A 9,580-nucleotide genomic window follows, 5' to 3' on the forward strand; every position below is an offset into this window, starting at 1 on the left:
TATATAAACTTTATTAAAAATGGTAATAAAAATTAAAAACAATAAAATTTAAAAGGATAAGGTGAAAAATATTAATATCAATTTATTCTTTTTTATCTTTTATAACTATTTACATTAATCTTATTAAAAAAATTATTTTACAGAAAAAATATCTAAATTTTATGGGAATAAAAAAATCATTTAATTTATTCAATATATTCAATTAAAAAAAATATATTTTTCCTCCATGTAGATCTGCCACTGCATTGGATAAACCACCAAGCAAGTGTCTTCTGCCAGACAAAAGAAGGATCTGATTGCTAAGAAGATGCAAATTGGGTTTTCCTTGATGATAAAGTGTTTAAAGAACTGTGTATGCCATGGTTGGAGGATGCAATGATCATAAAATTGCTGGGGAAGAAATTAGGGTTTCATTTGATGAAAGAGAAGTGACAGCTACACGTCGGTTTTAACATCATGGACATGGATGATGATGGATTCTATATGGTTAAGTTTGATTTGAAAGGCGATAAGGGGTGAGAATCTAATAACATATAACTAATTAATTATTATGAATAATCAATCATTAACAAATATTTAACACAGTTGTAACACTCGAAGCTGAAATCTTTATTAAAGTGAGAACAAATGATAACACTCACATAAATTATTTTGTTTCGTCCTGTCATTGGAACCTTTCAACAAGTAGCAATGCATGTAATATTGCAAGATTTTATAATTTTATACTTCTTAATAAAAACTTTTATCTTTTGTTTTTTAATTAATATTTTAAAGAGATGGATAATATTTGTCATTTTTTTAAGAATTTTTTTTTCTCAATTTAAGTTGTCATTGTTAATATAAGTAGAAGTTATCCTTTTTAATTATGATAATTATTGGAGATACACCTGACAATGAATCAAATTGGGAAGGAGTGCAAGCAATTGATTGGCATAAAGATTCAACGAGTTTACATGATTTGACGCGAGGTAGTGAATGGAGACAATTAAACTAAAATAAAAAAAGCGGTAAAAAATATCAATAAAGTTGAGTAAGATTAATCTGTAAAAGCCATTTTTTTTTATTGATGTTTAAGAAAGTTGTTTCCATTTTACACTTTAAGAAAGTTGTTACCATTTTACACTTTAAGAAAGTTGTTATTATCATTTTACAATAAGTGAATTATGCTTCTAATTTTAAATTGGTTCAGATTATCGATTATTTATTTTAAATTTAAGTTGAATGATAATTCTTCCCGTGTTTTTAGTTTTTTTTTTAATTCTTTAATTACTTATCCTTTAAATAAAATTTAAATTAATTGAGAATTGACAACTTTTAATCCTTTATTTTTAATTTTAATTAGAATTGATAAATTGATGCATGGAAAAAATTCATTAGATCAAAGATAACATTTATATTTTTGTGTCTAGGAGATTAATTTTCAAAGTTTGACTGAGAAATACCTGATCCTTTAATTTAAATTTAAACTGACTGCTTTTAGTTTTAATTAATATTGATTGGTTAGTTTCTTTTACTTATTTCAATCTTCTTTCAGTTTCTTATTGTAATTATTTCTTGATGTGGTTAATTATTTTCTTTAATCCTTTAATTTAAATTTAAATAAATTAAATTGAATTTGATATATTGATATTGATTTATTCATTCTTTGAATGAGGTTATATATATATATTTGCACTTAACTTACAGGAATTAACAATTTTTACTAAATCAACTAAGAGATTAACAATTCACCTTGAAATTACATCAACATTTAATTTATTAAGGTGAACTTAATTTTTAATTTATTTTTAATATAAATATTTTTTTTATAGAAATTTAGAGTTTAAGGTTTAAAATAATAATAAAAATAATTTTAATATGATTGTTTTAGACCATAGGTATCATTCCCGCATCATATTTGAATTATTATAGACGAAAAAATTATTTCTTCAAATATTTAATACAATCACATAGTTAGGACTCAAAAATAGACTTCTTAAGTGGTACAACTCCATCCTACATCCACACAATTGTTGGTAATAATTTTTTGAAAAAAAAAATAGAGAAAATTTTAATTAACCCATGAGGATAAACAATTTATCTAAAACCTCATTAACATATGAATGAATTTCTTTAACTTATTTTCACTATAATTTATAACTTATATTTTTTCTTACTACATTATGAATTAAATATTTTATTTTATTTAACATAAAGGATATAAGTAAAATCATTGACTCAAATTATTTTTTAGACAAATCGTTATTTTGTTTTTTATTATGTTCTTACTTATATAAATTATTAAATCTTTTATCTTACCTGTATAAATTTAAAATTTCTTTTATATATTGTTATCTATATGTAATTTTTTAATATTGAAATTATATAAAATTTATGGAAATAGACATTAGACATTATTAAAATGTGTTTTTTATATTAGTTTGTAAATGAATTAAAATAATTCTTAAAATCCTTTCTTTTCAGACATCATTAATAATATTTTTATTTATTATCTTCTCACTTTAGTGAGAATTTTCTTTTGTCAGAGCAAATTTTAATTTTCTCTTATATGTTATTATCTACAGAGGCGGATGCACGTTATGTCTAGTGGGACAATTATCTCCGTAAGATCTTTTTTTTACTTCTTAATACGTGAAAAAAGAATATTTTGCCCATTCAAAATTTGATAACAGCTTCGGCCAATTGCCAAAGCCTAAAAAAAAACATGACATTCAATTAAAAATAAAAAATAAACTACATGCTCATGCTCATTGTTGTGTGTAAAGTCAGATATTGACATTCCAAATATGGATGATGCATAAGAACATCAAAACTTAAAAGTTGAAAAAGTTTCAAATGTCCATCACTTTCAAGTTGAGTTATTTTATGAAGGAATTGATAGACAACTTCAAGAGCTAAATAATAGATTTATGGAGGTGAACACTAAGTTGCTTTTTGTATAGTAAGCTTAAATTTAAGAGATTTATTTTTTGCATTTGATAAGAAAATTTTGATTTGTTTGATTTAGTTTTATCCATCAAAATTTACTTTTATGAAACTCAGTTCTTAAAAGTCAAATTAAATTTTTTATCAAGAGATGTTCAATCTAATGATCAATTTTTAAAGTTAAATGAAATGATTAATCTTTCTCAAATGCTAATGAAAACTAAAAATATATATTTTGTATCCAATGATATATTTGTGAAATTAACTTTAATTTTGCCTATGACAACTGTACCAATTCAAAGATTTATTTTTTTACAATAAAATGTGTAATCACAAGGGAGATGAATGATTGAATAATTCTTTGGTTGCATACATAAGAGAGATATTTTTTGTAGTATTAACAATAAAAAAAATCATATAATATTTTCAAAATATGAAAATACATAAAAGACAAATATAATTTGTAAAATATAAATATTTTAAATTTCTTTGTTCATGACACATGTAATTTGTAAAATCTTATTGTTTTACCTTGAGAAAACATAAATTATTTCTCACTACTACAAAAGTGCTTTTTTAAGACGCGAGTTCTAAGACGGTTGTTAAAAACCGTCTTAGAGTACAGAGCGGTGGCAATTTTGTAATAAAGGAGAAGACTTTTGTCTTTAACGTCGTACATTCTAAGGCGGTTATAGACGACCGTCTTAGAATGTCTTTCGGTGACAAACTTGTAATTATGAGGAAGTAAGACAACGACGTTTTTTTATGGAAGACCGCCTTTGTATATCATTTTCACTTTTGGTATACCCTAGCTAGCTGAGGAAGAACACTCTTACTTTACTTCTTACCCCGCGCACCCTCTCCTCCGTTTCTGCGGTTTCTTCGAAACAAAAACCCCCAAACAGCACAAACAAGAAGAACTCAAATTTTGGAGATTGTTATCGACGGAACTTCTTTACAAAGTCACAGAGAAAGTTTCTAGCAAACCAAACAGCACAGACAAAGTCATACCGATGGCACTTAAGCTTTTCCTTTTGTGAGTGTTACTTGAAGGTATGTTCTCCTGCTTTTCTTCCATTTGATTACTTCTAATGTATACTTCTTTGCATGTTGTTCCTTGTTCTGTATCGAACCGATAGTCATTGCTGAAAGGAAAAGCTACCAATTGTGTTGAGGGTTTGGCCATTTGGGGGTTTTAATGTTTCGGAGTTTGAAAACAGAGGTGAAATAAGAGAGTGACACAATCTCAGATGTTAGGGCCATTTGGGGGTCATTCTTTTCCCTTTCGTATGTGCTTTCTCCCTCTCTCAAACGAAGACATTCTGAGGACACAATCTCAGATTCCTTTGCTATTTTTTCAATTACTTTGGTTATACTCATGGTGTTCACCACTATAATTAGTATACTCATGGTGTTTGCATATTTCTGGTTAATTTCATTTAATAATGGTTTTTGGGTTTTGAATTTCTTGTCTGATTGCTCGGGTGTGCGTGTAGGTTCGTGCTGTTCTGGAGAGAGCTACAGGAGGAGTTGAGAAGGCTTTACTTGGCGTTTGAGCAACAGGTTTGGTTTTTACCGTTCTAAGCAACAGAATATTTGGGTCATGTAGTGAATTAGTTGAATATTTTAATGTTTGTTGGATGTTTCTTAATTTACTAACTAATGGAAACAAAATTGGAACTCATTGAGCTGGAAGGAAATTGATTGGCTTAAGTATAGCTACTTTTTTGTTAGTTAAAATTGCTCTATTGAGTTGTTAGGTTATATAGTATTAATTAACATGTGCATCAATCATGAGAGGCATGGATACATAGCAAGGATGTCTATCTTTTTTCAAAAAGTAGAGAAATTAGAAAGCCGAAGCTTAGTTGAACAAGGTCAATGTTGCACTATATTTAATTTCCCCTAATTAACAATGTATAATTGCTAGCTTCTATGGGTTATCTGTCTGAGGGCTGATTATCTGTCTGAAGCTAAAGTAATGTCAGATTTTTCTTAAAATAACCAAAATTTAGTTGCTTTGGGTTATCTTGCTGGTTAGTAAAATTAGAAAAAAGAATGAGCTCAATATTATTGAAGTTAGATTATCCTTTTTGTTCATGCTTTCGTTGAAGAAAATTAATTTTGCAAATTTACTGTAAAATGAGGTTTTAATCTAAAGGACTCAGGTGATAGTAAATTGATGCTTTACTTCAATTTCTTTCAGATCTTATTCTCTGTCATTGTCTGTTCAATCCGTGATCATGTTTATTTATATAATATTTTACCCTATGTTGAAGTTGAACATAGGCATGTGTCAAATATTTATTTTGGGGTTGTCAACTTTATTATTGTAGAATTTTATTTTGGTTACTGAATTTTACCGTTTTGCTAATTGTGGAGGCTGGAATGCAGTGTGGATTGTAATAGTATATTTTGATATTTTTTAATGTTAAAAAGGGTGGTCATTGGTCATCAGGTTGGTTAAGGTTGGAAAATATTACTATTGATACCTGGAAGTACAGATTACCTTTTCAGGGTTGATGTTTTAATTTGTAAGTTGCTTTGTGTTGCATCCTTAATTTGATGGATTCTCCTTCATTATGCTTTTTGCCTACCTATATTCCTTTAGCGATTGCCTCAAAAGCTAAGTTGACAAGATGTGAAATCCTTTGCTTCTAAATTTCTTCTTTCTACTTTTTCTTTGGATTTTATTTTTTCTTGTACACGTACTGCAATCACTGTGTCAAATTGGATCTGGTATTTTCTTGGAAGCAAGTTTTCAGGTTCTTGGATTGACATGTAATTGTGGCAAACTTATGCTTATTCTTTGCATTAGTGAGGCATTGTTGGCTCTGGTTTATTTCTTTTATTAGTCAAAATCTTATTGGGAAAGAGTATAAAAGGTTCTCCCAGCCATTTTCAAATAGAACGTCGACAATAATTTACATTTATATATTTCCTAAACTCTTTGACCTCCTAGGCATAGATAAAAAAAAAAAGCTCATTTGGTTTAAATATCACCCGACAAATCATGAAGAACCTGAAACTTTTGACTTGATCCAAATCCAGCTTCAACTTTGATTAGTTGCAACACTTTGTTCCAATTAATTTATAGTATAATTCTTGAAGATAATTTCATTCCTATGTAGTAAAATAGACCAAATACAGGAGAAGCATAGTAATTGCCACAAATGTTTTAAATTCTTCCCATATTTTTTGACCTCTATCATGGTTGATTATAAGGAAAAATTGAACTCAAATCATTTCATTTAGAAAATAAGACCTCAAATTATATAAGATTGATTGAAGGAACTGATTAATAATTAAGTCTTGGAAAAATTACATCCACACCTTTAAGCTAGCATGGAAGCTTGCTAAGATATCTCACAAACTTTCTGCTTTTGCCTTCTTGCTATTGGGCACATTTAGTGCTTCATTATTTTTTATTTTCCCAAATAAACTATTCAGGATATACTTTAAAAAATAAAAAATTTGAACTCTTCCAAATAAAATATGGACAAATTTTCTTTGACTAGTATAATAAAACGTTTGTGAGATATCTTAGCATTTGATGAACATAAATAACATCAAAATATAATTTGGAAACAAAAGCTTCCACCAGCAGCTCCACTTTTTTTTTTCCTAGCAGGGGTTAATTTGGAAACAACTTGTCGAAGTGCATAATCAAGCATCCATTATTCCGTACCTTTTCGTTCTTCCACGTCTTGATGCCTTAAGTTAACTTTTTCAGCTTCTGAATCAGGCTCTAGAGATAGATATCTAGGCCCTCTTGGGTTGAATTTCCTTACTTTTTCCAATGACTTGATGAATCTCCTAAGCAGGATCACTTTTTTAAGATTGCTCCAGCTTGTAGACATTTTCTGGTTTGTTTTGTTTTGCTCCTTTGGTGCTGATTCTTCTTGTTTTTGGATCATTCTGTTCCCGGATTCCATCTTTTCTTCTTTTTGGTTCAGGCCTTCACTGTATACTCTTTCAGTTCTGTTGGATTGTTTGGAGTTGTCTGAAATTGTGCTGTCATTGAGTGATTCCTTGTCTGATAAGTCATCCTGATCATCTGGAAGAATTGAATCAATTGCTTCTTCTACCATCTTGATGGCTTCATTCTGTTGGTGTGCAACTTCTGGATCAGCTACGACATGGTCCTTAAATTTCATCTCTTGATCAGTCACGGGTGTACTTTCATGAGAGAAGGAAGCTCCTCTTTTTCTGCTCCCATCAAACCCTGACTCATTTTTGTCTGCCCCATCAATTAGTGACTCGGAATTGTTTTCATCCATATTTGATGCCATGTGCTTATACACCAAGTACCACAATCCTGTGTTATTATGTTTCTCTACAGGGGTCTCAGGTTCTACAACAGCACTAATATGAGCTTCATATTGTTCCTTTGTAGGGAACTCTTCAAGAGTCTCAGTTTCCTGTTTAACATTTTCAATTCCTTCTTTTCTGTCGTTGGCAGTTGGTTCGTTTACAGGTGCTCCTAAACCAATCAAATTAGATCTGAGTGATCTAACTAAACCTTCTAGGACTAAACTTTTGGACATGGAAAATTTTTCCCCATTATCACCATTCAGATTCTTGGTTTCAACATCTCTTCCAGGTGACTCAGATTTGATATCTGGATTTTCTGTATTCACACTGGATAGCAAATCTTCTGGAACATCATTGACTGTTTCATTGGTTAGAGCCTCCTCATGACTGCTTCTTATAATTTCAACTGGCTCATTTAAGGAACTTGAGGTAGTATCTTTGATCTCTCCAAGATAAATATTATCACTGTCACTTGATATCTTCTCCTCATTATCATAACTGCCAGCTAAACTTTGCTTTCCACTCAAGTCTTCTTCAGTAGCTCCAAAGGCAGGCATATTCTTGACTGTCTCGGTTCCAGGAAAGTCAAGAGACTCAAGACATCTTTCTTTGAGCGTAGTAGGATTGTGCAGTTCTGGCATTGGATCATCACTAGTATTTTCTGTCAGTTCCATACTGCTATCATGCGAAAATGATGTTTCTTCCTCGCTGTGATTTGAGGAATTGTCAAGGGGTTGAACTAGATTTGCTTGAGGTTCCATTGTTGGAGAAAACCGTGGACTATTTTCAGCAACTTGAAATGGCAGAATTGTTTCAAAAGCTTTTACTAGAAGTGTCACTTTTTGTCTTTGAGCAGGTGCAAGTTTAGAAACAACCTTTTGAAGTGCATAGTCAAGCATCCATTCCTCAGCATTCTTCTTCTCTTCCGCTGTTTGGTGCTTGAGAAAAACTTTTTCTATTTCTAAGTTAGCATTAGAAGGAAAACGTCTTGGTCTTTTGGGGTTGATGTTTCTTACCTTCTCTAATGCATTCACAAACCTTTTCAAGAGGATTAACTTCTTCAGATTGCTCCAGCTTCTTGGTGTTCTTTGGTCAGGTTTGGTCCCCATCCTCTGTGCTGTTGGAGATTCTGTGGATGTTGAAGTATTCCTTTTTCTCTCAACTTCACTCTTTTCTAAGTGTACCTCATCTGAATCAATGCCTTCAGATTTGAATTGATCATCAGAAAAAGAGGTCTTCAAGCTCTGGAAGAAGGATTTCATCAAATGCTTTCTGCACCAGCTCAATTGCATCCTTATTTTCTTTGACTAGTATAATAAAATATTGTGACTTACATTTGGTGAACATAAATAACATCAAAATATAATCTTTTGTAACCACTCTTGATATTAAAATTATATACTATTGTTTATATTTGTACAAAATATTTTATATGTACCTTTTTAGTGAATTAACTTATTGTATTTAAGCCTTAAAAATATTACTAATAATGATAAAAAGGTTTAATTTGATTTCAAATTTTAACGGGATTAATGGTAATAATATATTAGCGTGGTGGGGTCCTTTGTAAATTAATTAATTGAACCAGCAAGAATGAAGTTACCTCATGGAAACTTCTTTATGTGTTATACTATTTTTCAAAGGAGGATGATCTGTTGAGATTATGTGTACTTGGATCATAATATATAAAGGATTTTATTTAAGGAATTTAATTTATTTGATTGAGAAAGAATACGTATGAGTTTTATAAATTTTTTATATCGAATTTAATTCTCATACATTAAAAAAGAGTATATATAAAAACTATTTATGCAGTGGTGTATTATGTAAAAAATTACCTTCATACTCATACATTCAACTGAATTTGGGTTAATTATCACTTGTAGCAATTACTTCTGTTTATAATTTGTTTGCATTTTAAATGATACTAACCTGTGAGAAGAGGCACTAACATATTGACAAATATTTATAATGATTGATCTTGAGGCCCATAAATCTTTGTACTTTTTGAAAGAATAGTTTGTTGCTGTCAATTGTGGATACAAGCTAGCTCATAAAAAAATGTGTGGTAAGGTGACTCTTGTAAAATGATTGTAACTTGTAAGGCTGTGTGTATGCTGCTGAGTAGCTTAAAAAAAGTTGAGTAAAATTTTTTACTTACATATTATACAGTAAATGAATTAAAAATATAGAACAACATAACTCTAAACACTTACGATGGCTGGTAGCATTGATAGTGCACCACCAAGGGTGTAGCCAAGCCATTATGCTGCACCATTCAATGAATTGTATATTAATTCTTTTGTGGCTTATTTGGTTAGTACATATCAAATGTTTAACT

At 30.0% G+C, this 9,580-nt stretch overlaps 1 pseudogene; it reads right to left on the reverse strand.

Annotated features, from left to right (window-relative positions):
• Positions 1-6,439: 6,439 nt before the first annotated feature.
• Positions 6,440-8,586, reverse strand: LOC100796086 (calmodulin binding protein PICBP-like; annotated as a pseudogene).
• Between the last annotated feature and the right edge of the window lie 994 nt (positions 8,587-9,580).

This window comes from Glycine max, chromosome 15 (assembly GCF_000004515.6).
Source record: "Glycine max cultivar Williams 82 chromosome 15, Glycine_max_v4.0, whole genome shotgun sequence".
NCBI classification, from domain to species: domain Eukaryota; kingdom Viridiplantae; phylum Streptophyta; class Magnoliopsida; order Fabales; family Fabaceae; genus Glycine; species Glycine max.